Source organism: Lithobates pipiens, unplaced genomic scaffold (assembly GCF_037356315.1).
Source record: "Lithobates pipiens isolate NorthernLeopardFrog02 unplaced genomic scaffold, aLitPip1_a1.2 Scaffold_18, whole genome shotgun sequence".
NCBI lineage: Eukaryota > Metazoa > Chordata > Amphibia > Anura > Ranidae > Lithobates > Lithobates pipiens.
This window is the reverse complement of record NW_027507758.1, coordinates 412,055,893-412,080,497: the sequence shown is the minus strand read 5'-3', so window position 1 is coordinate 412,080,497 and position 24,605 is coordinate 412,055,893. Positions and strand designations below refer to the sequence as shown.

The window sequence follows — 24,605 nt, the reverse complement described above, 5'->3', positions numbered from 1 at the left end:
GCCACTTGTCAGTTCTAAATTCCCATCAGTGCCACCTATCAGTGCTCATCAATGTCACCTATTAGTGTCATCAGTGCTGCCTACCAGTGCCGCAGATCAGTGCTGCATTTCAGTGTCGCCTATCAGCGCTTATTAATGCCCATTAGTGCCACCTATCACTGGCACATATCATTGCTCATCAATGTTGCCTATCAGTCAGTGCCACCTGTCAGTGCTCACCAATGCTCATCAGTGCAGTGCTGCCTATCCATGCCACAGACCATTGCACATCAATGCCACCTATCAGTATCATAAATGTATATGGGAGCTAGTTTACCTGCCAAAGGACTAGTAGTGCTGTCAACTCAGTTCTCTGAAATACAAAGCCTTAATTGATAGTACAACCAGTTTTGTAAGCTGGCATTTATTTTCTGCAGTTAAGCTAGGTCACCTCACCTCACCGACGGGACAGTAAAGACGCGGTAACAGAGTGATGAGGTCATCTCCATGCTTCCCTCTCCTGTTAGTGTGTAAAACTAATTGTCTTACCCCCCCCCCCCCGATACAGTATGTATAGCAGATGCATTTAAACGTATATTTATGTGTTTTTTTTTTATTAAATACATAGCTATTAAAAGGGGTGTTTCTACTATCTGCTTGGAGTTCAGCTTTACCAGTTTTTATGTTTGATCAACCAGAGCATTATTTTAGATATTCTGATATAATAATAATAAAAAAGTGCTACTGCAAAACACATAAGATGCTAGAGAGTCTTAAAGTGTCAAGAGGGGTATGTGGGCTGCCACCCCAGGCCCTCTTCTAAAAGTACTACATAGTTAGGTTGAATAAAGACACCAGTCCATCCAGAGTGAGTGTGTGTGTCTACAATTATCCCTATACAATGCATCTCATTAATATGCCCATATATTATATTATTATTTATTTAAGGTACCCATACATCACACACATTGGCCCCTAGCCTCAAGAAGCCCACAATCCAAGGTCCTCAACTCACATTCATATACTAGGGCCAATTTTGGACAGAAGCCTATTAACCTAACAGCATGTCTTTGGGGTGTGGGAGGAAACCGGAGTACCTGAAGACAACCCACATAGGCACAGGGAGAACATACAAACTCCAGGCAGGTTGAGATTTGAATCAGTGACCCTTTTTACTGTTAGGTGAGAGTGCTACCCACTACACTGCTGTTTCGCCCACTACTAGATGTCTGGTAGTGTCTGATTTTAGTACTTTTGAATCACAGACCTGGAAGAAGTGGACATACTTTTATACTTTACACTTGTACCAGGTCAGAAACTCACTGAAGTCAAAGCATCAAAATGACAGCCATAAAAACAAAAGTAGAGGTCAGCAATGGCAGATTCTAATAATCCAAGACTCCAAGAAGGAGCAGGCTAACAAAATAACTAGAGGAGCATGAAACTCTTGCGGGGCTTTTGCATGGATTCGTGAAATAATGGGATGTGAGAGTACCAGTCTTCCTTTGCTCTTATATAAGAATTGCATTTTTGGATTTGGATTTACTATTTAATACCAAAGCTTTCATTTACATTTTGTGCACATTCGATGGGAGATTGCTAATTAATAAAAAATGGCACCAGTTGAGATAGAACTTTTCTCAGACCCTTTTTAATAATTCTCCCTATTGTGTAGGGTATTTAGTAAATTACTTTAGGAACTAAATCGTTAATGTCTTGCTTGTTAAAAAAAAAAACATAACAATTAAATATGGAGCATGACAGAAACATTGAGAAACTATTAGAGGTACCTTTTAACAATAGAAATGATCTTATCTGATACAAGCAATTGTATATATTGTATTTATCAATTATATTGTGTATTGGAGAGGAAAGTTGCAGTGGATGGAAAGTTGATCTGCTTAGGGTTGAATATTTTGGCCCTTCCACACTGTTTTCCATTTATAATTGTTGACTCGTGAAAGAAAATGTGTGTTGCCCATGTATTGTGAAATTGTCAGAATGGTTGATACCACTATGGAAAAAAAAAAAAAAAAAGATTATTTCTCCCATGTCATGAACGTGCATGGTGCTATAATAACTAATGGTCAAAATTAGCTTATCTGAAGAAGAACATCATTTTTCATTATAAGAACAAGCAGACTGTGTGTTTTATTTTCCGTCATCGACATTATCAGCATTTGACTCAATACACTTTACACACTTGACTAGACATTGTGGCTCGTTTGGGTACTGTGAAAAGTCTGCGTTTAACTGTTCTTGCAGAAGGGCTTTAATTGATTGGGATTGTCTTATGTGATTTTTACAGACATAAGTGGATGACATGCACATATTTTCCCAGAAAATTTATAGTTTGGAAAATGAATCCTAGCATGGGTCGTACGTTAGTATAGATTAAGTTGGTACCTCTCATAACTAAATCAATGACCTTTGGAGAGAAAAAGAGAAAGAGAAAGGAGGGGAAAATTAACACTTGGTTCCAGATATTAAATTACAGACAAATTTACAGCTGTCTTCAATAATGCATTCATTTCTGAGAGCATGACTTTATAATATTAAATATTTTAATAGAATCTTAAATTTGAGCTCCTTTACTGTGCTACCTCTGGTTTATTAAAGGCAGACAATTCTTAACCATGGGTGCTTGTGCCAAATTATTGGACTGTTAAAGGGCATTCAATAAGTTGTGTTGTTATCTAGTTCTATATCAAAAGCCATTCATTATTGTTTTTTTGCAACTGCTTAATGGCAGCCTGCATACAATATATTCACATTGGAATAAACATTAAAAAAAGTATTATTTTTTGAATATATTTTACTGTTTAAAAAATATAAGGCATGAGAAAAACAGTTTCTTGCCAGATAGCATAACCAATTGTGTGACCTCACTTGTTCCTCTGCAGTTAACAATTGTAGCTTGGTCAACATCCTGCCGTCTGCCTGCTGAATGATCAAAGAAACAACTTCACCATATTAATGAGTTATCACTCTGCTCTCTACTGCTTTTAGCAAACTCTGATATCATTGGCAATCCAGTAAAATGCTTTATAGTGTTGCCTATCCTTCTTTTTTTTTATAATTCTTTATTTCTTTGCAAGAATACAAAACAACATAATTAATCAATAAAGTACAACATAATGCATTCCTGCCCTTTTTATGAACAAAACAAAAACAAAACAGTATCAGTACAATATCCAATACAGTATATAGTATCTATTCCCCATAGTGGTCCAACAAAAGAAAAAAAAAAAAAAGGAAAAAAAGGGGGGGGGGGAGAGGGTCAATCCCACCCACCGGCGGGTTTAGTTTACATTACTCAACCAGCTCACCTAATCTTCAGTTTCTTCTCCAATCAGCCTCTTCCCCTCCTCTGACTGTAAAAAAATGTCCCATGGAGCCCAGATTTGCGCTATGGCTTCCCTTTCCTCAGGGGGCATAGGGATCAAATTCTCCATGATCCCAATTTTCCTTACTTTGTTTAACCATTGCGAGACTCGCGGTGCCCCCTTTTCTTTCCAGCAGATGGTTATGCAGCTTTTAGCTGCATTCACCAGATGGCATAACATTGAATTCTTATATCTCTCTAATGGGATATGTGTACATTGTAATAGGAAGAAAGCCGGATCTTCCTCGAGATGATACTCAGTAAACAATTGAGAGATTTTCCGAACTTCTTCCCAAAACTGTCTAATCATTGGACAATGCCAAAAAATATGGGCAATAGTGCCTCTCTCCTTACCACATCTCCAACATTTATCTGATGTCTCTGGAAAAAAGGTATGCATTCGTGATGGAGTATAATACCAACGCATTAGTACTTTATAATTTAGTTCCTGTATCTTAACACACCTAGATGATTTCAAAGTCAAGTGTATTATTTTCTGACGTTGAGTCGGAGTGAAAGTTTGTCCGAGATCTCTTTCCCATTTATCCAAACTCACTATGTCATTATCCTCCAAAGGAGAAATTAGCAATGCATATATTCTGGAGATAATATGGGAGAGGGACTCCTTATTCTCGCAGTACTTTTCAAACTTAGTAAGTGGCCGATCAAAATCCTTAGCCGGTCCTAAGGTGTCCAAAAAATGTTTAACTTGTAGCGCCTGCCAGAGGGGTAGTTCATATTGTCCTGTCTGCCTATCCTTCTGCTGGGAAATTATAAGAAGATGACACAATGCAAATTCTGGTATTTCTACTATATCAAAAAGGGCATAATTGTTTTTAAATACCTAAATGAAAAAGTGTCCTTTTCGTTTTTAATGTTTTGAAAGTTTAGAAAGTATAACAAAGCAAAATGTACAATACTGTATATAACATTATAATCATATTACCTTGCCTTAAAAAAAATCTAATTAATTGGAAAAAAAGGATTATGCTTAACTTTCTTTTTCATAAGTAAAACAGAGCAGGTAGGAAATAACATTTACATGCATTATTTGAATGCAGGCCTTTGCAATTTAGCCATATTTTCTATCAGGAAATGATTAGTATTATAGACTAGAGCCAATTGACCACAGCTGTGTTAATAATATGCAAAATAAAATGGTGCAAAACATCAATTATATTACAATATAATGGCCATTTGTATTAGGCCTTAAGCCATCCAGTCTACAGAAGGCCTTTCTAATAGAAGCAGTGAGGGCTACTTCACTAATTGGATTTAAGCATTGATTGAATTACTTACTTATAAAGAATAATAACTGTAGCTTTACTTGGTGAACTAACTGGGTTGCTTAATGCAGGGCATTCATTAAGCTCTTGTAATGGGATCAGGAAGGATGTGGTTTGTTCCTTGTAAGGTAAATTGAATGATAAATTTGATTTTCTTTTTCCGAATCAATATTCAGAAGCTACTACTTTAAGATTTTTTATATATTCTTCTGCTTCACTGACTTATTTTGAAGTAGAGGTATATCATTTGCTAGATTTTGGTAAGAGAAATTGGACTAAAATTATCATTAAAGACATGTTGTAGTGAACTTTCATCATTTGTCATTCTATGAGTTACCTCTGGTCTTTGATTGGTTCCACGGAATTTAGTCTAACTACTAATATCACAATGTGTGGTCTGCATATTTAAGTGTATGTACATATTGCTTCTCAGCCTTTTGGCTAAGATCAAGTGTAGTATCTCTTCTTATCAGTTTCCAGAGGAGGCGCTGTGTTACTCACAGGACACATGCAAATCCAATGGTGTCATTGGACCTGGAGGGGTGGTTTGGCAGTGCCGAGCATCCATGTTGGTGTCAGCGGGGCTGTGTCCGAGCCATCTGGAAGGGTGCTCCTGATGGGGATGGGTGCTGCATGCGGCTAACCCCAGAGAGTCGGGTCCCTGGCCTTCTGGCCTAGATTGAGGTATTTCTAGCTCTGAACAGTTTTTCATGAGAGAACACCGGGTCCTCTCTTGCTGCGGGGGTGGAACTCTTAGTATCTCTGAATGTAATTAGGAAGGAGTGATGGGAACGACGGTGATGCCTGATGGTAAAGGGCTCTCACCAAGCTCCCTGAACTTCATGCCTTCCTGACTGGAGTGGGGGCTACTGTGGTCTGGGCTGCTGGTCAGGGTTGGTCCCGAAAGCCTATGGTGTATGTGCCCCTGAAGTGGCAGTCCAGGGATGCCGAAAAATCACTGTGAGTTAGGGTGACTTTGATTTGAGGCATCACGTTCACTGCACCATATACACACTTTTTAACACCTGCCTCATGGGCTGGGCCTTTTGGCTGGGACCAGAGGAATTTTATATTCCTGGCCATTGTATAGCCACCTTTTCACTCTCCTCTACTTCCTTCTCCCCCACTTTCTTTTTATTACCTTTGTTTGTCACATTTTTGTATTTTTATGTCTGATACACTGTTTCCACATGTGATGAGTAGGGTAGCAGGTCCTTGGACCTGCCCTGAAAGTCTTGGGGGGGGGTGGACATGGCCTTCTGGCTTAGTTCATCCTCTCTCACGGGGTCTCCCTTCAGGGGAGCCCTACCTAGTACTTAGGTGGGTCTGTTTTGGCAGACCTTCCGGAGAAAGGGTCTGTCTGGTTTCGGCCAGATGGACCATGTTTTAAGTACCCTTGTCCCTGTCAGGAGCCTAATGCCCCAGGGGATTCAGGGCAAGGCCCTCTGATTTCAGAGGGCTTGTGTACCCCTTGCACTTTTTTGTGTTTCACTCTTTATGTGTGTGCACATTTTTTGGCACCGGGTAAAGTTTTTAAATGTGTGTTTAACACGCCATGGGCTTTCAAAAAAATCTACATAACAGAAGAACATGAGACACATTGTTTTACAGATTTCTTATAAGATAGCTGCTTGAGTCATACGTTCCTCTCTCAGCTGCTCCAAAGTAGTGCCCTACCAATATTAAACCTGTCCTTGATCACTTTTTAATTCTGTGTTTTCAGTTTTCTTCTTGATGAAGATGTGTCTTAGTGGTCAACGTTAGCTTAGTGGCCGACTTGTGCAAAGCTGTCTTAGGCTGGCAATACATATTTTGGAATGATCGTTTGTACGAATATTTATGTAGAAATTCTGATGAATACATTCTATGACTGGATACATGTCATTTGAAAGTACTTCAAAATTTAGTTTGCTTTTAACATTTAGTTTTTAAATTAATGGACTTTCTCGAACAAAAAACGCATACATTGTTAGAAATATGTTTGTTCAAATATATATTTTGATCCTTCCCATTTTTCTAATTTTCTCATCACTGAGGTCAAAAATAAATGCGAATTTGATTCCACTAATGACTGGAAAACCAAACAAACATTCTGAAAACAAAAAATTAATGATCACAATTCTACAAGTGTATGACCAGCTTTAGCTGCTGAGAGGTAGGCAATATTGTATCTAATTTCATTACTACCTAATAAATTACTGCTTAACCACTTCCCACCCGGCCAATGCGTATATACGGCCGGGTGGGAGCCGCCTGCTCCTGATAGGACGTTTGGGAACGTCATTCAGGAGCAGCGGGATCGCGCGCGCGCGCGCCCGCGCAGCGGCGCGATCCCGATGTGCTCGTGTCACCCGGACACGGCACATCTCAGATCGGCAGGAGGGCTCTGTGATTGGCCCTCCTGATCACATGACGGCCGTGTCCAATCACGGCCGTCATGTGATGTAAACAAACAACCGGTTGCTAGGCAATCGGCTCTCCTCTCCTCACACGGAAGTCACCGCTGAGGAGAAGAGAGCAGATCGCTGCAGCTGGCTGATGATCAGTGAGTATGGGCTGCTTTTTACAGCTTTTTACTCACTGATCATCAGTGTAGTGTACACACACAACACACCACACAGTACAAACACAGTCCCCACATATGTCCCCAAAACACACATGTCCCCAAAACATACATGTCCCCAAATAATAAAAACACATGTCCCTAATAATAAAAACATGTCCCCCACATATGTCCCACTAAAATCACATGTCCCAATGATTATCTGCACACATATGTACGTGATCACCTGCACACATATGTACATGATCATTTGCGTACATATGTCCGTGATCACACAAACCAATTATTATACACTTAACGGAATTTTTTTTACCAAAAACATGTAGCAGAATACATTTTGGCTTAAATTTATGACAAAATTTGATTTTATTGGATTTCTTTTCAAATAGAAAAAAGAAAATATAGTTTTTTTTCCAAATTTCCGCTATTTTTGCGCTTATATCGCAAAAAAAAAAAAAACGGAGTCGTGAATAAATAACACCAAAATAAAGCTCTATTTGTGCGAAAAAAATGATAACAATTTCATTTGGGTACAGTGTAGCATGACCACGCAATTGTCACTGAAAGAGCGAGAGCGCTGAAAGCTGAAAATTGGGCTGGGAAGGAAGGGGGTGAAAGTGCCCTGTATTGTAGTGGTTAATAAATGTTCCTCAAGATGTTGAATTTAGTTTCTTTCTATTTTTCCTTAAAATAGAACATATATTCTTAGGGCAGCTACTAGTCTAAATCCCCCATGCAAACAAACAAATTAAATACATTTGGTGGAGCTGTTTTATGTGCCAAAAAGATTGCATTTGTGTCCATCCAGCTCTGACAAACAGCACAGGGGAGTGGATCTGCCCTATCTATGCTGCAGTTGCACCGGCCCCTTTATGGTTATTCTTGGAATGGTAAGGCTTCATGCACACTGGGGCTTTTATGAATGCTTTTCTTCTGGCAGGAGAAAAGCAGCTTCAAAAATGTGCCTAGGTGCATCAAGCACTTGGTGTCATCTTCTAGCCAATATAATATATAAACACCCAAGCTGTGCAGTGGAAAAACGTCCTTACATGATGTCTCCAACTTACATGCCAACCTCAATGCACTGTTTAATTGGACAATCGTGTGTAAAATTAGGTTTAATGTTGATAAATGTAAAGTTATGCACTTGGGGGCTAAGAATATTCATGCATCATACAGTACATACTAGAGGGAGTACAACTGGGGGAATCAATGGTGGAAAAGGATCTGGGTGTTCTGGTAGATCAGGGATATGCAATTAGCGGACCTCCAGCTGTTGCAGAACTACAATTCCTATGAGGTATCTGACAGCCACAAGCATGACACCCAGAGGTAGAGGCATGATGGGACTTGTAGTTTTGCAACAGCAGGAGGTCCGCTAACTGCATATCCCTGTGGCAGATCATAAGCTTAAGAACAGCATGCAATGCCAAGCAGGGATTTTCAAAGCAAGCAAAGTCCTTTATTGTATAAGAGCCCCTTTCACACTGAAGCGCTGCTAAAACAGCACTAAAGTGCTGGCCAGTTTTGCAGTGCTTTAGCGGCATTTTATCAGCACTTTTCAGGTGCTAGAGGGGTGGATTTAAAAAAAAAAAAAGGAAAAATGTCCAGTTTTGCGGCACTTTTAAGGCGCTTTGGGAGCTCTGCCCATTCATTTCAATGGGCAAGGGCATTTTGGGAGAGCTATTTATAGCACTCCCAAGCTGCCCCAAAGATGCTGCATGCAGGGTTTTTCCCAACGTCCTGCAAGCGCACCACCTGTGTGTGAAAGCACTCATTGCACAGGTGCTATTTTTTAGCACTAAAATGCTGGAACACAGCTTCAGTGTGAAAGGGCTCTGGAGAGAGATATATTTTTTCCCTTGAACAAATCTGTGAAAGGTCCCATCTGGAATATGCAGTTCAGTTTTGGGCACCAGATCACAAACAGGATATTGGGAAAGTGCAGAGAAGAGCAACCAAACTGATAAGAGGCATGGAGGAGCTCAGCTATGAGGGAAGATTAGAGGAACTGAATTTGTTCTCTCTTGAGAAGAGGAGATTAAGGCAGGATACGATCAACACGTATAAATACATAAGTGTACATATAGAGAACCTTGTGATGATCTTAAGGTGAATAACTCAACACTGAGGACAAGGGGTCACTCTTTATGTTAGCAGGAAAAGAGATTTAATCTCCAAATACAGACAGGCTTCTTCACAGTTAGCCCTTGTACACACGGTCGGAGATTCCGACGGAATGTGTCCTATCGGACCGTTTTGTCGGATAATCCGACTGTGTGTGGTATGCATCGGACTGTTTCCATCGGAATATCCGTCGGACCCAATTTTCCAACTTCTTGGAAATATTTTCCGACAAACTGGTCCGATCGGACATACTCCGATCATGTGTAGAGAATTTTGATCGGACAAAGTGCCACGCATGCTCAGATCAAATTCCTACACCAAAGCTATTGGCTACTAGTGTGAACGTAGTCCCGTCGTAACGAAATAACGTCATCACGTTCTGAACGATCGGATTTTTCCGACAACTTGGTCCGATCGTGTGTATGCAACAGTTTCGGACACAATCCGTCGGACAAAATCCAATGGATTTGGTTGGCAGAATGTCCAACCGTGTGTACAAGGGCTAAGAGCTGTGTAATTGTGGAACAGACTGCCTCAAGAGCTGGTTACTAATATTTTATTGGTAAAGTTGATCCAGGGAATATCTGATTGCCAGTAAAACTGGCCCTTTTATAAGCTCAATTGTAAATGATACGTAAGCAGCACATTGATGAGCTCATCTCTCTGTCACTTTGCTTACATCTCCTATCAGAATGCTGTTTGCACTGCAATACACCTATTTTGTTGTTCCTTCTTGTACCTCCCCTTCTGTTAGCTCTATTGTAAACGCAATTGCAAGAGGCTGTTACCAATTCAAATTAAGATACTTATACTGCTCATATAAAAAAATACATTTAAAGATTAATTGCAGAGTTGCATTAATGTGTAATCTTTATATCTGTCTTGAGTTTAGCAATAAGTGAACTATAAATTTAGCTTAGCAAGCTGAAACCACTTATAGAATGACTGATGGATATACATTTATAATAAAGTGGACTGCTACAAAACCATTCTTTCTTATTCAGACATGTTTTTGCTTGTGAGCTGTAAAACCCATAGTAAACAGAGAAAACAGACCGCTTACCTGGCATTGATCCTGATGAGATCTTTTAGCATAATTTGTACAGAGAATTAAATTCGGGCAAAAAAATATGGGATTTGCCATTAAATTTACAGGCTTTTTTTATCTCTGCAAGTCTAATTATGTGTGCAGAAGACTAATTGATAATGGCACCGTCTTTATTGCTCATAGCTATCTTTTATTCAAAAAGAATGCTTCGCTTTGTAATAATTAAGTTTTAGAGTCCTACCTGTACGGAGTCTTTTGTTGAACATCTTATAGCTTTACCAATTCAAATCCTGAGAGCAATTAGAAGCAGTGAATGTATTGTTCGCTTAAATTACATACATATTGTCCTATTGCATTTTAACCTGTCATTGTAACAGCTGGGGAAAGTACGGCTCTTAATATTTCAATATTGATGGGCCTTGGGTCCTTCTGTCTCTGTTGCCATGTTAACATAACAGTAATTGCTAATTCTTGCAAAACATTTAAGTTGGAAAGGTGCAGCCTGTAATGTTCTGTTCAGGTACATTTTTATCACTTGGCTGTAGACAAATGATCCTTTGCACAGCCATTAAGAGAGCTGTACAAAGAGAAAATTGCAGAACATGAAGTCATCCTCTGTTGATTATTGAACTGACCAACAATTAGTCAAATACACCCAGGAGTTTAATAGGGAAATTCAGAACACTGTTTATATAACTAAACTGACAAATGGTATAATAAAATGTAGCTAAGCATAGGCATATGTTCCAGGTCTTGAATGCTAAAGTTGAAAATGTTAAGTGGAATGCCATGCAAAATATGAAAAACTCACGCTTTAGTACAACTACGTATACTTGCACAAATATGTTTAATGTATTTTGAAATGCTGCTTGTAGCTGAAACCATTCATTACATTATTCCAATAACATCAAGCTGTATTGCATTACTCAGGGATGTTATCCTCAAATGTTTAGGTGCCAGGGGGCTGGAGGGGAATGAGTTTAGGAAGGGAGAGCAAAGGAAGGCCCTTAGCTGCATTGTACTCCTTCAGCCATCAATTGTCTACACTAGCTTTTCTCAAATTTTTTTTACCCCCAAGGAAACCATGAGTTATTTCTTAGGAACCCCTGCTGAAACCAAATCACCGGGTTTCAGTGGGAAAAATGCACATTATATTGCTGGTCAGTGGAAAGAATGTCCCTTACAGTGGTGATCAGAATGCCCCTTACAGTGGTGATCAGAATGCCATGCATTATACAACTCTATTGTACAATTTTCTTTTAGATTTACCAAAACAATATATGAGGACAAATCTAAACACTTTTAATTTGTATAAGGTAAATCTTAAGAAAATATAATAAGACAATTTTAAAATGTATGGCCAGGGGCAGTAAAATAGGTGGTTGGTTTGTGGTGAAAACCTCCTCAGCTACACTCCCTTAAGTTGCAATGGCTGGACAGGGTTTTACAAATGCAGCAGCTGTGGGAGGACAATAATTATACCCCATATCGAGTTTGGTAGTGAATGGGGCTGCATCACAACCACCATGCAACTGTGTATTTTTATGTGTGTTGTTGTGGGCCCCTCAGGATGAAAATAGTCTGTGAGAAGATGAAATATTGCCTCCCAATTGCCTGTAAACTACCTTCTGAATATCCACTGCAGATCAATTTTCAGAGGGGCAGTATTGGTTGCTGCAAATATCAACAAGCCCTTAGGCAGGCCATACATGGTGCAAATTTCTTTCACGCAACCACAGTTTGCTGACTGTGTTGACAAGGGAACAAGTAATTGTCTTCTCCCATCGGGGGGCAGTGACAGGACCTGGCGGGGAAGCCGTTTCCACTGGGAAAAGACAGTGATTATTGCTAGCAGCTACAGAAGGCTGGTTGTACACGAGTTGATTAATCTTTTTTGGTACATCAAGTATGCCCATTAATGATTTGAATCTGTCGGTTCCTGCTGAACCGGTCGAGATTCGAACCATGTATGACCGACCTTACAGACAGCTAAGCAGATTATTGGTGTCATACTGCTGGGTCCTTCAAGTTACTTTGACCCCAGAACTATTCAGGCACCATCAGATCAGAGGCCAATCAGGCAAAGCTCAAGAAACTCCTAGCAACCTCTGGAAAGTTCCATGGAATCCTGATTGAGAGTATTAATAAAATCCCCTAATTAGCCAAACAGCTTTACAAAATGTTTATTTGCAGTTGAAATTAATTATAGATATGGTACCGAATGCAAGAAAAGTATAAAAACATGATTGAAATACACATGATTAAATGCTTTGGACGTTACGTGTACTGATCTTTGATAAGAACATATAATTGGATTGTAAATTATGAATATTTGTGCAATTAACATACTTTATGTTATTTAGCTGTAAAAGCTTTTTTTTGTAGAAGACATCTGAAAAGCCTGAGACTGCTGGAAACTCAATTTCAATAATTTTTATTTTTTGATATTTCATATAGAAATTAAGAATTACAGTCAAGGAAATATAATATTGTTAATAATGGTCAAAATATTTGCAAATATCGTACATATAAAGCATAACTAAGTGGCCATTACAATATAAATTTGAGAAATACTGTATAACAAAATTAAAGGAATAAAAAAATATATAAAAAGGGGAGGGAGAAGGAAGAGTACATTGTATACAAGCAATATAATATTGATTCACAAACAATTTGATAAATACTCTATCCAAGGTTTCCATGTTTCATCAAAAGAACTTTGTTTATCCAGTAGAATTGCTGTAGAAGAAGTTCATTGACCATTATAAATGACAATTTATTTTTAACTAACTGAATGGGAACAGAGGGAGATTTCCAAGATTTGGACATTACAATTCTAGCAGCAGTAAAAATGAATGCTATATGCTTTTTTATATGTTTCCAGGAATGTTCAATAGGGTATCCTAATAATGCTTGTTTAGGAGATTTCAATAAAGAAATATCAGTTAAGGAATACATTAAATCGTAAATGTACAGCCAACATTTTTTTCATTATAGGACACGTCCACCAAATATGGAACATGGTGCCATCCTTTCCACATTCTCTGAAACATAATAATGATGCTTCAGGGATATATTTTGCTAATCTAACTGGAACCATATACCACCTAAGCAACACTTTATAATTAGCCTCTATTAGGTTAGTATTAAGAAAGGATTTAGAGGCAGATTGCGCCATCTTGAACCATTTATCAGTCAAAATATTTTCATTGAGATCTTTTTCCCACTTATGCATATAAGATAATTTTTCACTAAAATAGAATACACTTTTGATATGTGACCAGAAAGTTTATCAAAAGAGGAACATAAACATGTCATTGGAGTGGAAGAAGTCAAGTTAAATTAATGTTGTAACGATTGCATATAATCTGAAATTTGTATTTCAGAATCAGGAAATTGACATTTTTCCCAAAGCCTATTTATTGTTAAAACACCCTTATGATCATAAAAATCGGCAATTCGTAAAAAACCTTTATTTGTCCACCAAGAAAATGCTTGTGGATTTAGACCTGGGATGAATGAAGGGTTACCTATTAAAGGAGCTAATGGGGAGAAATACATTTATAAGTCTTGCTCAACCTATCCCATAAACTTAAAGAAAAAGAGAGTATAGGGCACATTATAGGTGGTCTATTTTTGTTTTGCAACCATAAGAGATGGCCAATAGGACTTGATGGACAATGGGAAGATTCAAACGGGAAACTCATAGCTCAAGTGACACTCTATAGTATTCCATTCACTCCTCCACTAGCTGCTACACTAAAGAATATTTAGGGGAGTCAAGGGAAGGGCAGAGTAGCTGGGCCACAGCACAGACAGTAATGAGTCACTCCCACAACAGAAGGGGGCTTTGTAATAGAAAGAGGGAAGGGGCTGTGCTTGGAAATTGACTCTTGCTGAAAAAGCATGTTGCAAGTAAAAAAAATAAAAAATTACTGTGGTTTTCTTTGAATTTTTTAAGTAGATGACAGGGTCTGTTAACTGCTTCAGCCCCGGAAGGTTTTACCCCCTTCCTGACCAGAGCACCTTTTGCGATTCGGTACTGCATCGCTTTAACTGAAAATTGTGTGGTCATGCAATGTTGTACCCAAACCAAAAAGTCCTTTTTTTCCACAAATAGAGCTTTCGTTTGGTGGTATGTGATCATCTCTGCGTTTTTTATTTTTTGCACTATAAACAAAAGAGCGACAATTTTGAAAAAAAAAAACACAATATTTTGTACTTTTTGCTATAATAAATATCCCCATTTTTTCTCAGTTTAGGCCGATATGTATTCTTCTACATATTTTTGGTAAAAAAACACGCAATAAGCGTATATTGATTGGTTTGCGCAAAAGTTATAGTGTCTACAAAATAGGGGCTATTTTTATTATTCTTTTTTTTTCACTAGTAATGGCGGCAATCTGCGATTTTTATCATGACTGCAACATTATGGCGGACACATCAGAAAATGTTGACACATTTTTGGGACCATTGGCATGAATACAGCGATCGGTGCTATAAAAATGTATTGATTACCGTAAAAATGTCACTGGCAGTGAAGGGGTTAACACTAGGGGGCAATCAAGGGGTTAATTGTGTTCCCTAATGTGTGCTCTAAATGAAGGGGAGGGGACTCACTAGGAGAGATGACAGATCACTGTTCATACTCTGTATGAACAGACGATCTGTCACTTATCCCCACAGAGAATCGAAAACTGTGTGTGATTGCGGGAGCCCAGCGGTCTCAATCAGCACTCGCATTGACTTTGGGGGAGCAGCGACACATGCACCCCTAGTGGCCACCTTAGGAACCGACATAACATAATGGCGATTTGCCTGCCTGTGTCATTCTGCCGCAGTACAACTACGGCGGCTGGTCAACAAGCGGTTAACGTAAATGTAAACCCTAACTGGAAGACAATTAGTACAAAATCACTGTGCATCATGTAGAATTGCCATTGTTTTTCTAACCTGAGATTTTATCTGCATCTGATCAATATGCAGTATATCACTGTAATGTAATATTGCAAAAGTTTTGGATTTCATCTAGGTTTTGCTATACTGACCTAGTCCAAGCCACACAGGTTTGACTGCATTCTTAAAATCTCTATTCAATTCAGGCCCAACTTTTTTAATGCAGAAGTGGTAATCCCAACACAGAACCACTGTAGATGTCTTTTTGTGTTTCACACTCAGAAAGCTTAATGTATTGTCACGTCCCTCACAGCTACATATCAGGTGTAGGCATTAACTGGCTTACTGTCAAGCTCACTTCTGTATAAGTGGTCAGTGAATATAGCTGGCAAGTGTGCCTTCATCTATAAGAACCCTTGTTTCCTTAGGACATGCAGGCCTACCGGTACTTGATTGCCCCCAGGACTTAATAAACAGGTGGCCAGGATTCAGTGTGCAACAATAGCAGCTAGTGAGGCACAAAAAACTTATGACAGGCACCAGGTGCAGGTAGTGGTATTCGACTCAGGCACCATTTGAGAGGGGACTAATTGGAGGCAAGGAAGGAGGAACAAACTTGTGGTCACATTGCCAGGGAAACCATAAACCCCAGCCAATTGAGGCAGGGATGAAGGTGTATCAGAGAAGCAGGAAGCATAGATGGAATAACAATAAGTGCTGGTGTGAGGACCAGCAGAGGCACAACAGAAATCATGATGGGCAGTGGCAAAGAAAACTGGACTATGTGCATAGGTGACAGGGTGATTCAGATACTTCAACAATGGCCCGACCTTGCTGCAGACTATTATACTGTTAAGCTCTAGGACATACCTTAGTCTATTACTAGACATAAAAAAAAAAATAGAGGGACACTGATGAGGTCATACCACTTCCGATCCTTCTGATGTACAAAACAGTAGCCTGATTTACTTACAGAGCTGACTTTTCTTCTCCTAGAATGTGGCTGGATTATAGGAGGCTGATAGCAAGAGAGATTCAGGCACCTGCTTCTACCTACCTATGTGGAAATCGACCTTTAATTCTTTTCTAGTGAATGCATATATTGATTATGTGGTGTTTATTATATCTGCCTGGATTTTTTAGCTTTAGGTCTGGAATGAAGCCCTTAATTTTGGATCAATAACACAGCACAGATATACATTTTCAGAGGGCTTTAATTCTAGATTTCTTATAGAAATGCATGTTACTTTGTTCTGGTTATGCGTTTGAAAGCAGAATTTGGATGTGATGTTCTGTACAGAATATGTACAAACCTTTAAGAGAATATTGAAATATTTATCAAAGGGAATGCTTTCAACTCTTCCTCTTCATATACCTCGATTTGTCCTGATGCTGCAACCTAGTGATTCAATAATATTTTAATTTCCTTTTCTTAATCAGGAATGTTTACATTTTGATTTGAATATGCCATCTAAAATTCAACACTATGCAAAGTATTGGCTGTGTGCCACCTGCAATAGTTTGCACAATAATGTACTAATATGTTGCCTTTGCTGAATATTTGAAATAAATAATCCTTTGATCTGCCTTACCAACATAAGGTTCAGTTTCAGAATATGTATTGGGACCTGGACTTGGCATGGCTCGTGCAATCCTTGTAAAAGCTGAGGTGACAGCTGGGAAACTGGACAATATGCCAGATTCCTCCGTTTGACTTGTTTTCAAATATTTATCCAGAGTTAATAAAATGCCACTTACATGGGTATATTTCCAAGAAAACAGTGCATTGGGGAGGATTATCAGAGGGACTTGCAAATCCATAAACACAAGGAGTATTTGTTGATATAAAGGAAATAGACTACATCAAGCAGTGACCTTGGCTGAAGGATTTGGTGATTACAGTGTTGATAGGAAGACACCTACGCATTTGAGCTCTTACAAAGGCATATGTTTTCACCTAAACTAGCATCTGATATTTTCAGTAGTGAAACACCAAGAGCACAAAATATATTATATTATATATATATATATATATATATATATATATATATAACACTATTAAGTAAGAAATATGTTGGGGATGCCTAGTGAGGTTATTTTTTCTTTGGAAAGAATAAAAAAAATTGCTGAGGGGGCTTAAAGAAGACCTATGCGTAAAGAATCATGGAGGCTGAAGCTGGTGACCTTTTTCAGTGGCTTCAAGCCAAACTAAAAAATATTTTTTAATTCAAACACACTGAATTTTCAAGTTACGAATTGTTCATGCTTGCATACCTACAAATCTGTGTTACCTTATGCATTGTTTATATTTCATGTTATCTAGATGCCATCTTTCCTTGTCTGTTCATTAGCTTTAGCGGGAGGTGAAAAAGTGCCACCATATGAGGGAAGGGATGTAATTACTCTTTACAAGATGTTCTTTGTTAAAACATTTTTTTGTATTCATACTAGTAACTGGGAATTAAATAAGGTAGATTCATTCATCTACCCCCTTACCTCTCCCACACTTCACTTTCAAACACTCCCACCCTCTTCCCCTGCACTCCTTTTCCTTTTTTTCTTCTTCTTTCCCCATCTCCTTTTGTCCTATGTCTCTCCTATTTTACCCTACTTCTTTATCTTATCTTTCTTTGCCCTTCCCTGTCTCACTTTCCAGCACCCCGTCCTCTTCCCCTTTTCCTTTTTTTCGTCTTTCCCTATTTGCTTCAACATTCTCATCTCTACTTTCCTTTAAGAGAAATATTACTGCATTTCACACACTGGGAAAATGTAGCCCTATTCAGACGGAGTCACTGAAGGAAGTCCAACTTACAACACACACTCATCTGATTCCTACATCAATTCAGGATCAATGTGAAAATAGAAGACATTCCCGTATTCCCAATTTTTAGGCAAGAGTAACATTATTAAGAAAGGGATATGTGCCAATTCCACTCCTTTAAGAATAAAGCTCACCATATGCAGTTTCCATTCACTCTCGTGTCTGCCAAATATCAACTTATTAGATGTTATTGAAGAGCTGCTTATACACATTAGACACGGGCACCGTCAAAAAATTTGTTTAGTTTCCTTCCGTATGAAAAAAATAAATTTCAGACTTCCTCTGATTGGTGAACAAAACACCAGTCATGTTTCTGTTAATTTGGATCCAAAATTCCGAAATATGTTAACGGAATTTCATATTTCATATGAAATTTCGTAAGCATAGAAATTCCCATAGGGTTCCCACTATCCCTGCGCTGACTTCTTGGGGTTTTAACTTTTAGGTTCATTAACTTTTCGGAACAATTATGCATTTTCATTATGATGAATTTATCATTATGAGGGGCTCCCACTATCCCTGTGTTGTGCTGACTTCCTGGGTTTTTGACAGTTTCATTAACTTTTCGTAAAAATAACGAAAGTTCGATATGTTGAATTTATCATTATGAGGGGTTCCCACCATCCCTGTGCTCATTAAGAGCTATGGACGGAAGGGACATTTTGGCATCAATTGCTTCCTCCCTGAAGTGCCATGGAGACGTGTGCGGGCCATCTTTCCTTCACTTGTCTCCATGCACAGCCACAGGAAGGATCCAATCGCCTCCGCAGCAGCCGACGGCTCCGGTAAGCAGCAGAGGGCACCGGATCACGGTGGGATGGAGGGGCCCCTCTGGATTTATAAAGACATTCTCCACATGTGGGGATAGAAATTGAGACAGAGCCTCCAATAGTGTAAAAACACGGTAAGGTAATCGGCTTATTAAAAGCAAAGTAACTTACATCATAAAAGATTAAAAATCGCCTTTTAAAATTCAAGGAAGCTATGAGGAGATCGCAACATGTTTGGAATTTTAATCTTTTATGATGTAAGCTACTTTACTTTTAATAAACCGATTACCTTAACGTGTTTTTACACTATTGGAGGCTCTGTCTCAATTTCTATCCCTACATGTGGAGAGTGTCTTTATTGATCTGGATGGAGATTGGCGTGTATAAGTGGCTCTTCAATAAAAAATAATAAGGCAATAATTGCCAGACACGAGAGTGAATGACAACAGCCTCTGGTGGGTTTTATTTTTAAGGGAATGGAATTGGCATACATCACTTTGGTGAAGGATTTCGGTGGATCCAAAAGATTTTGTTTCACTATCTTTTCATCACTTTAAGTTGGACTGTATTACCATATTGATTTGCATATGTTGGAGCTTTTATATATTTTTTGGATGTGCCATATGGACACTTTTCATTATGTATGGGTGTTTTATGTTGATCTTTTGACAATGCTAATATTTGGTAGATTTGTAGATTAATTTAGTGCACTACTGTGGAATTATTTGTCTCTTTTTTACATTGACATTTGTTTCACCTCATTTGCATGTTTATTGAATATTAAGTGGCAGCACAAACAGGTGTTTTTCATGAGCGCAGTGTGCATATATTATTAAGAAAGAACTCTCACACTTCAGATGGAGGTTGTTCTATGAGTTCTATGAGTAACTAAAACCTTGGAATGCCAGTTTCTCTTCTTCCACTCAGTCTTCACTTTCTCCTACTCTTTTATCAGCCTTTTGTTTCATGTATTATAAATGTAGTTATCAATAAATAAAGGAGAACACAGAAAATTACTGGAAGGGATCACATGGTTCTGTTCAGTGCAAATGCAAATATGCAAATATAGGAGCATAATGACATGGTAAGAGGAAACTCAGTAGAGACATGACCTCTCCGCTGTTCAGCATGCAGAGCTAAAGCCAAGAGGTCATAGAGGATCCCAGTGTGGCTACACAGCAGCTGGGAGGCCCCCTAGAATAGCAATAGGATTTTTCAAAGAGATTTTAATACTTCTATGGACAGTGTCAGCTTTCTTTCCCTCTCGAAGGCATCCAGGGTCAGCATCTTCTTCCTGGACTAAATGCTCATTCAGGGATGATAAAGTCATGTAAATCCTGGTTTCTACATGACACCCTTTGACTGTGTGCAGACAGACTGGATCATGGAAATCAGTTACCTCGCTGCTGCCTTTCAGTCTGTTACTTGTCAGAAAGTTACTGCCTTACAGCATTTCCAGTAATGATCACTCGGAGAAGGGACACTGAAAAAATGCTTCCTCCAGTCTGCAACAGACTGATTACATCCAACTTCCAGCATCTATCTTCTACCTAGGCAATGAAAGACTTAGGTACACTTGACAGGTCATAGTAGTGTAACCTTAGCTATTTATGTCGGCATTGTCCACATATTTGATGGCATCCTATATGGTGCTTCATAATGTGTGTTAAAACTTTGATATGTTTTACCTATAAACTGGTTATATGAGGATGGGACACTCATGAAGCTGAAGAATGCATCCCCTGAAGCACAGATGTAATTTTGTGGCATTATAAATATATTTTTATGTATTCACTCCTGGCTAGCTCTGATAGTGGTTAAAACATTTTTTCCTTTAGATGGAAGAAAGACAGAAGTGTTCCTTGTCACATTTCAGTCTAGATGCAGATAATGGGAAGATTCTACTGCCACGTGCTGTAATTACATTCACTTTGCTGCAAAGACTAGTGAGTCAATGTTTACAATTATTGGCTGTTGTGGCTGCCCCCACCATCATAGAATTCCTGCAAAAGTGAATTGGCCCTACTTATGCATCTTTTTACTGTCTTTTGTAGCTTTCATCAGTGCTGGAGCTGGTGACAGTTCAGTAAATGCCTGGTCGCTGTATGCTTTCTGCAATTTCTAGATTTAGTGTGTGGGTGAAAAACACAAGCCTTTTTAACTGTTACTGGTATGCTAAAAAAATAATAAAAATAAGCCGTACATATTGAAAATATATAGGAACTATTAAAATCTGAGTTGTGTTGTGCTTTTGGTGACTATAGGTTTGTAAGGGTTTCTCTCCCCTGGTGGCCGACAGGCCATTTTATGGGGCATTTTTTCTGCTCTTAAATTGCCCAAAAACAGCCTAATACTACTGCAACAATCCAATTGATCAGCATAGAACTCACAGAAGTGGCAGCATTGTGACATGTTAAAAAAAAAATGCAAAAGTGTGTTGTTTAAGAGAGGAAATATGCACCAACTATCCAACTTTCCAACCCAAGGGTGGTCACACATGTTCAAAAAAGACGCACAAATGCCTTAAATAATTAGGCACATTTTCAAATTGTTTGTGACTTCAGATTAAGCTTTCCCAAGCTTTGTCTATCATAAATAATACATTTTTTTGTAATAAAATACTGTTTGTACCTTTTTTGCATCTCAGTGTTGCTGATCCCTTGCAGCCTCATTGCAGCCATGCAGGCCTGTCTACTCCTTACCAGCAATGGCTATATGGCATTTCCCAGGGTGGACTGTCTGATGCTGACAACAATAAGGGAATCTCTATAATTTGTGCAAAAGTGGTCATGTATAATATCCAATAAATAAAGTCTCTTATGTGATGGATGGACAAGCAGGAAAACAAATACAAAGACAAGAACAGAGCATGCACAGTTACACCAGATTGTGTGTGCTCCAGTTTTAATAAATCCCCCCTAATGTGTTGAAGTGATACTACATCTCTTTAATGAAAACTTCAGATTTAAAAATATAAAAAATATATATTTTAAGATGTCAAAGCTTCTATGAAGTTTCTGTAAGTGGATTTATATATAATATAAGTTGTGCAAGAAATACATGGAAATGTTGCTTCTTTAATGTCATGGTCATCCACCTTAGGGTGGCAGAGATTTTAGGTAGTTGGCAGACTACTTTTCCGATTTAGATAAGTCTTCCAAAGATATTCAGTATCATTCAGGTCAGAAGATAAAATTGTGAGCTAGAGGAATTAAGGCCTGCATAATCAATATAGCCTTTTAACACACTGATGGGATGAGGCAATAAATGTTGAGGTACAATATTTTTAGGATTGATTTTTGGTTAACCACTTCACCCCCGGACCATTTTGCTGGCTTAAGACCAGACCAATTTTTGCGATTCGGCACTGCGTCGCTTTAACTGACAATTGCGCGGTCGTGCGGTGTAGCTTCCAAACAAAATTGACATTCTTTTTTTCCACAAATAGAGCTTTCTTTTGGTGGTATTTGATCACCCCTGCGATTTTTATTTTTTGCGCTATAAACAAAAAGAGAGCGACAATTTTGAAATAAACGCATTATTTTTTACTTTTTGTTATAATAAATATCCTCCAAAAATATATATAAAAAAGTTTTTTTCCCTCAGTTTAGGCTGATACGTATTCTTCTACATATTTTTGGTAAAAAAAAACGCAATAAGCAATTATTGATTGGTTTGCGCAAAAGTTATAGGGTTTACAAAATAGGGGATAGTTTTATGGCATTTTTATTAATATTTTTTTTTACTAGTAATTTATTGTAAGTTATTGTGACTGTGACATTATGGCGGACACATCAGACATTTTTGACACATTTTTGGGACCATTGTCATTTATACAGCAATCACTGCTATACAAATGCAGTGATTTCTGTGTAAATGACACTGGCAGTGAAGGGGTTAACCAGTGGGTGGCAGTGTAGGGGTTAAGTGTTCCTAGGGGCGTGTTACTAACTGTTGGGGGCTGGGCTTTCTTTTAGTGAACACTGATCTCTGCTCCAATCATATGGAGCAGAGATCAGCGTCACTGGTTGCTAGGCAGAACTGGGAGATGCTGTTTACAATGGCATCTCCTAGTTCAGCCGCCCCATGAGATGATCGCGGGTATGCACGCGGCAATCGAGTCCGCGTGACCCACGACCGGACTCACGGGGGTCCCGACCGGCACGTGAGCGTGCTGCCGGCATTGCGCTCACGATGGCAGGGCTGCAGGTACGCCCATTTGCCTGCCCGTGCCATTCTGCCGACATACATCGGTGTGCGCCGGTTGGGAAGTGGTTGCAGGCTGCACCATTCACTGATTTTTGCATCGCAATTCTCTTTCTCTGAAAAAATAACTCTTCTAGACTTGCTTATTACCCCTTCTCCATTCCCTTACTTAGGCACTGAATCTCTTGATAATGAGTGCTAATAGCTAAACTTGAGTGTGGTAGTACATTTGTACAAAATTAAAGTAGCAGTTTTTAAATCACTTTATGCCTCCGTGAATTTACTGGTTTCTTGTCCATTAATTAGGTTTCATATTGGTATGGTCCATGGGGCTGGACCAAAATACTTTAAAGCGAAACCAAGCAAAATTCCAAAACACATTCCCAAAGGTAGCAGCAATGTAAATTGTTGTACTTAATTTATTTTTACTAGTGGAATCGTTAGGCCTACCTTATTGTTACCACAGGGCCCTAGATCCTGGAAATACTGACTTCCAGTTAGGAGACATCATATCAATTTTCATGTCTCACTTGTGGGTCTGCTAGGGACTATGGTACACACCTCTTCAGTGATGTAAGATACATCACTGACTAAACACACTGAATGTGCACTTTGCCTGTACCTACCCTAAACCAGGCAATGATGATTCTCAGATCTAAAGTTGTTATGACAGGAACATATCTGGCCTCAGAAATTTGGTGCTGTACAAATCTTCCTCCATCCTAACTTGCTAAAAAAGGCAAGATCATCCATATTTCATACAGCAATAGGGATTTTATTTTTAGTTTATTGCACTGTACACACGGTCGGACATTCCAACGACAAAATCCGTAGGATTTCTTCCGATGGCTTTTGGCCCAAACTTGTCTTGCATACACACGGTCGCACAAAATTGTCAGGAAATCTGATCGTTCAGAACGAGGTCACATAAACCACGTACGACAGGACTATAAAGAGGCCAGTAGCTTTCATCTCATAATTTATTCTGAGCATGTGTGGCACTTTGTCCGTCGGAATTGTCTACAAACGATCAGAAAATTTTAGATCCGGCTCTCAAACTTTATGTGGCGGAAACTCTGACGGAAAAAGTCAGATGGAGCCCACACATGATCGGATTTTCCGACAACACGATCCGATCGCACATTTTCCATCGGAAAGTCCGACAGTGTGTACAGGGCATATATGTCTGCTTGAACATTTGTCCCAAAATGCCTCAACCCACATGAGCCCAGTAAATACCTGTCCTTTCTGTAAAAATGTTGTTTAGTTAGAATTAATACCATTGGGCAGCAGTGTATGTGTTGGTATGTTATTGTTCTTAGATTATCTGAATTGTTGGAAGCTTTTGAAAATGAGTTCACAATTTCCTAAATCAGACAAGCTCTGCAATTGCATATTTTCTGTAGGGTTGAGAAAATAATGTTTCCAGCTCAAACAAAGGGATTATCATGTATTGACAAAGTGGAGGTTTAATTAACAATGACAGATAAGATTCCTTGCTTTCAGAAACAGTTTGTAAAAAGC

General features: G+C 38.8%; 1 protein-coding gene and 1 non-coding gene across 5 annotated transcripts in view; both read left to right on the top strand.

Moving 5' to 3' along the window:
* Positions 1–24,605, top strand: part of NLGN1 (neuroligin 1) — a 965,616-nt gene that overhangs the window by 508,366 nt on the left and 432,645 nt on the right. The gene's annotated exons all lie outside the window — the stretch shown is intronic.
* LOC143990621 (U2 spliceosomal RNA) lies at positions 5,072–5,268 on the top strand. Its single transcript, XR_013277395.1, has one exon. It is a non-coding gene; the product is annotated as a U2 spliceosomal RNA (small nuclear RNA).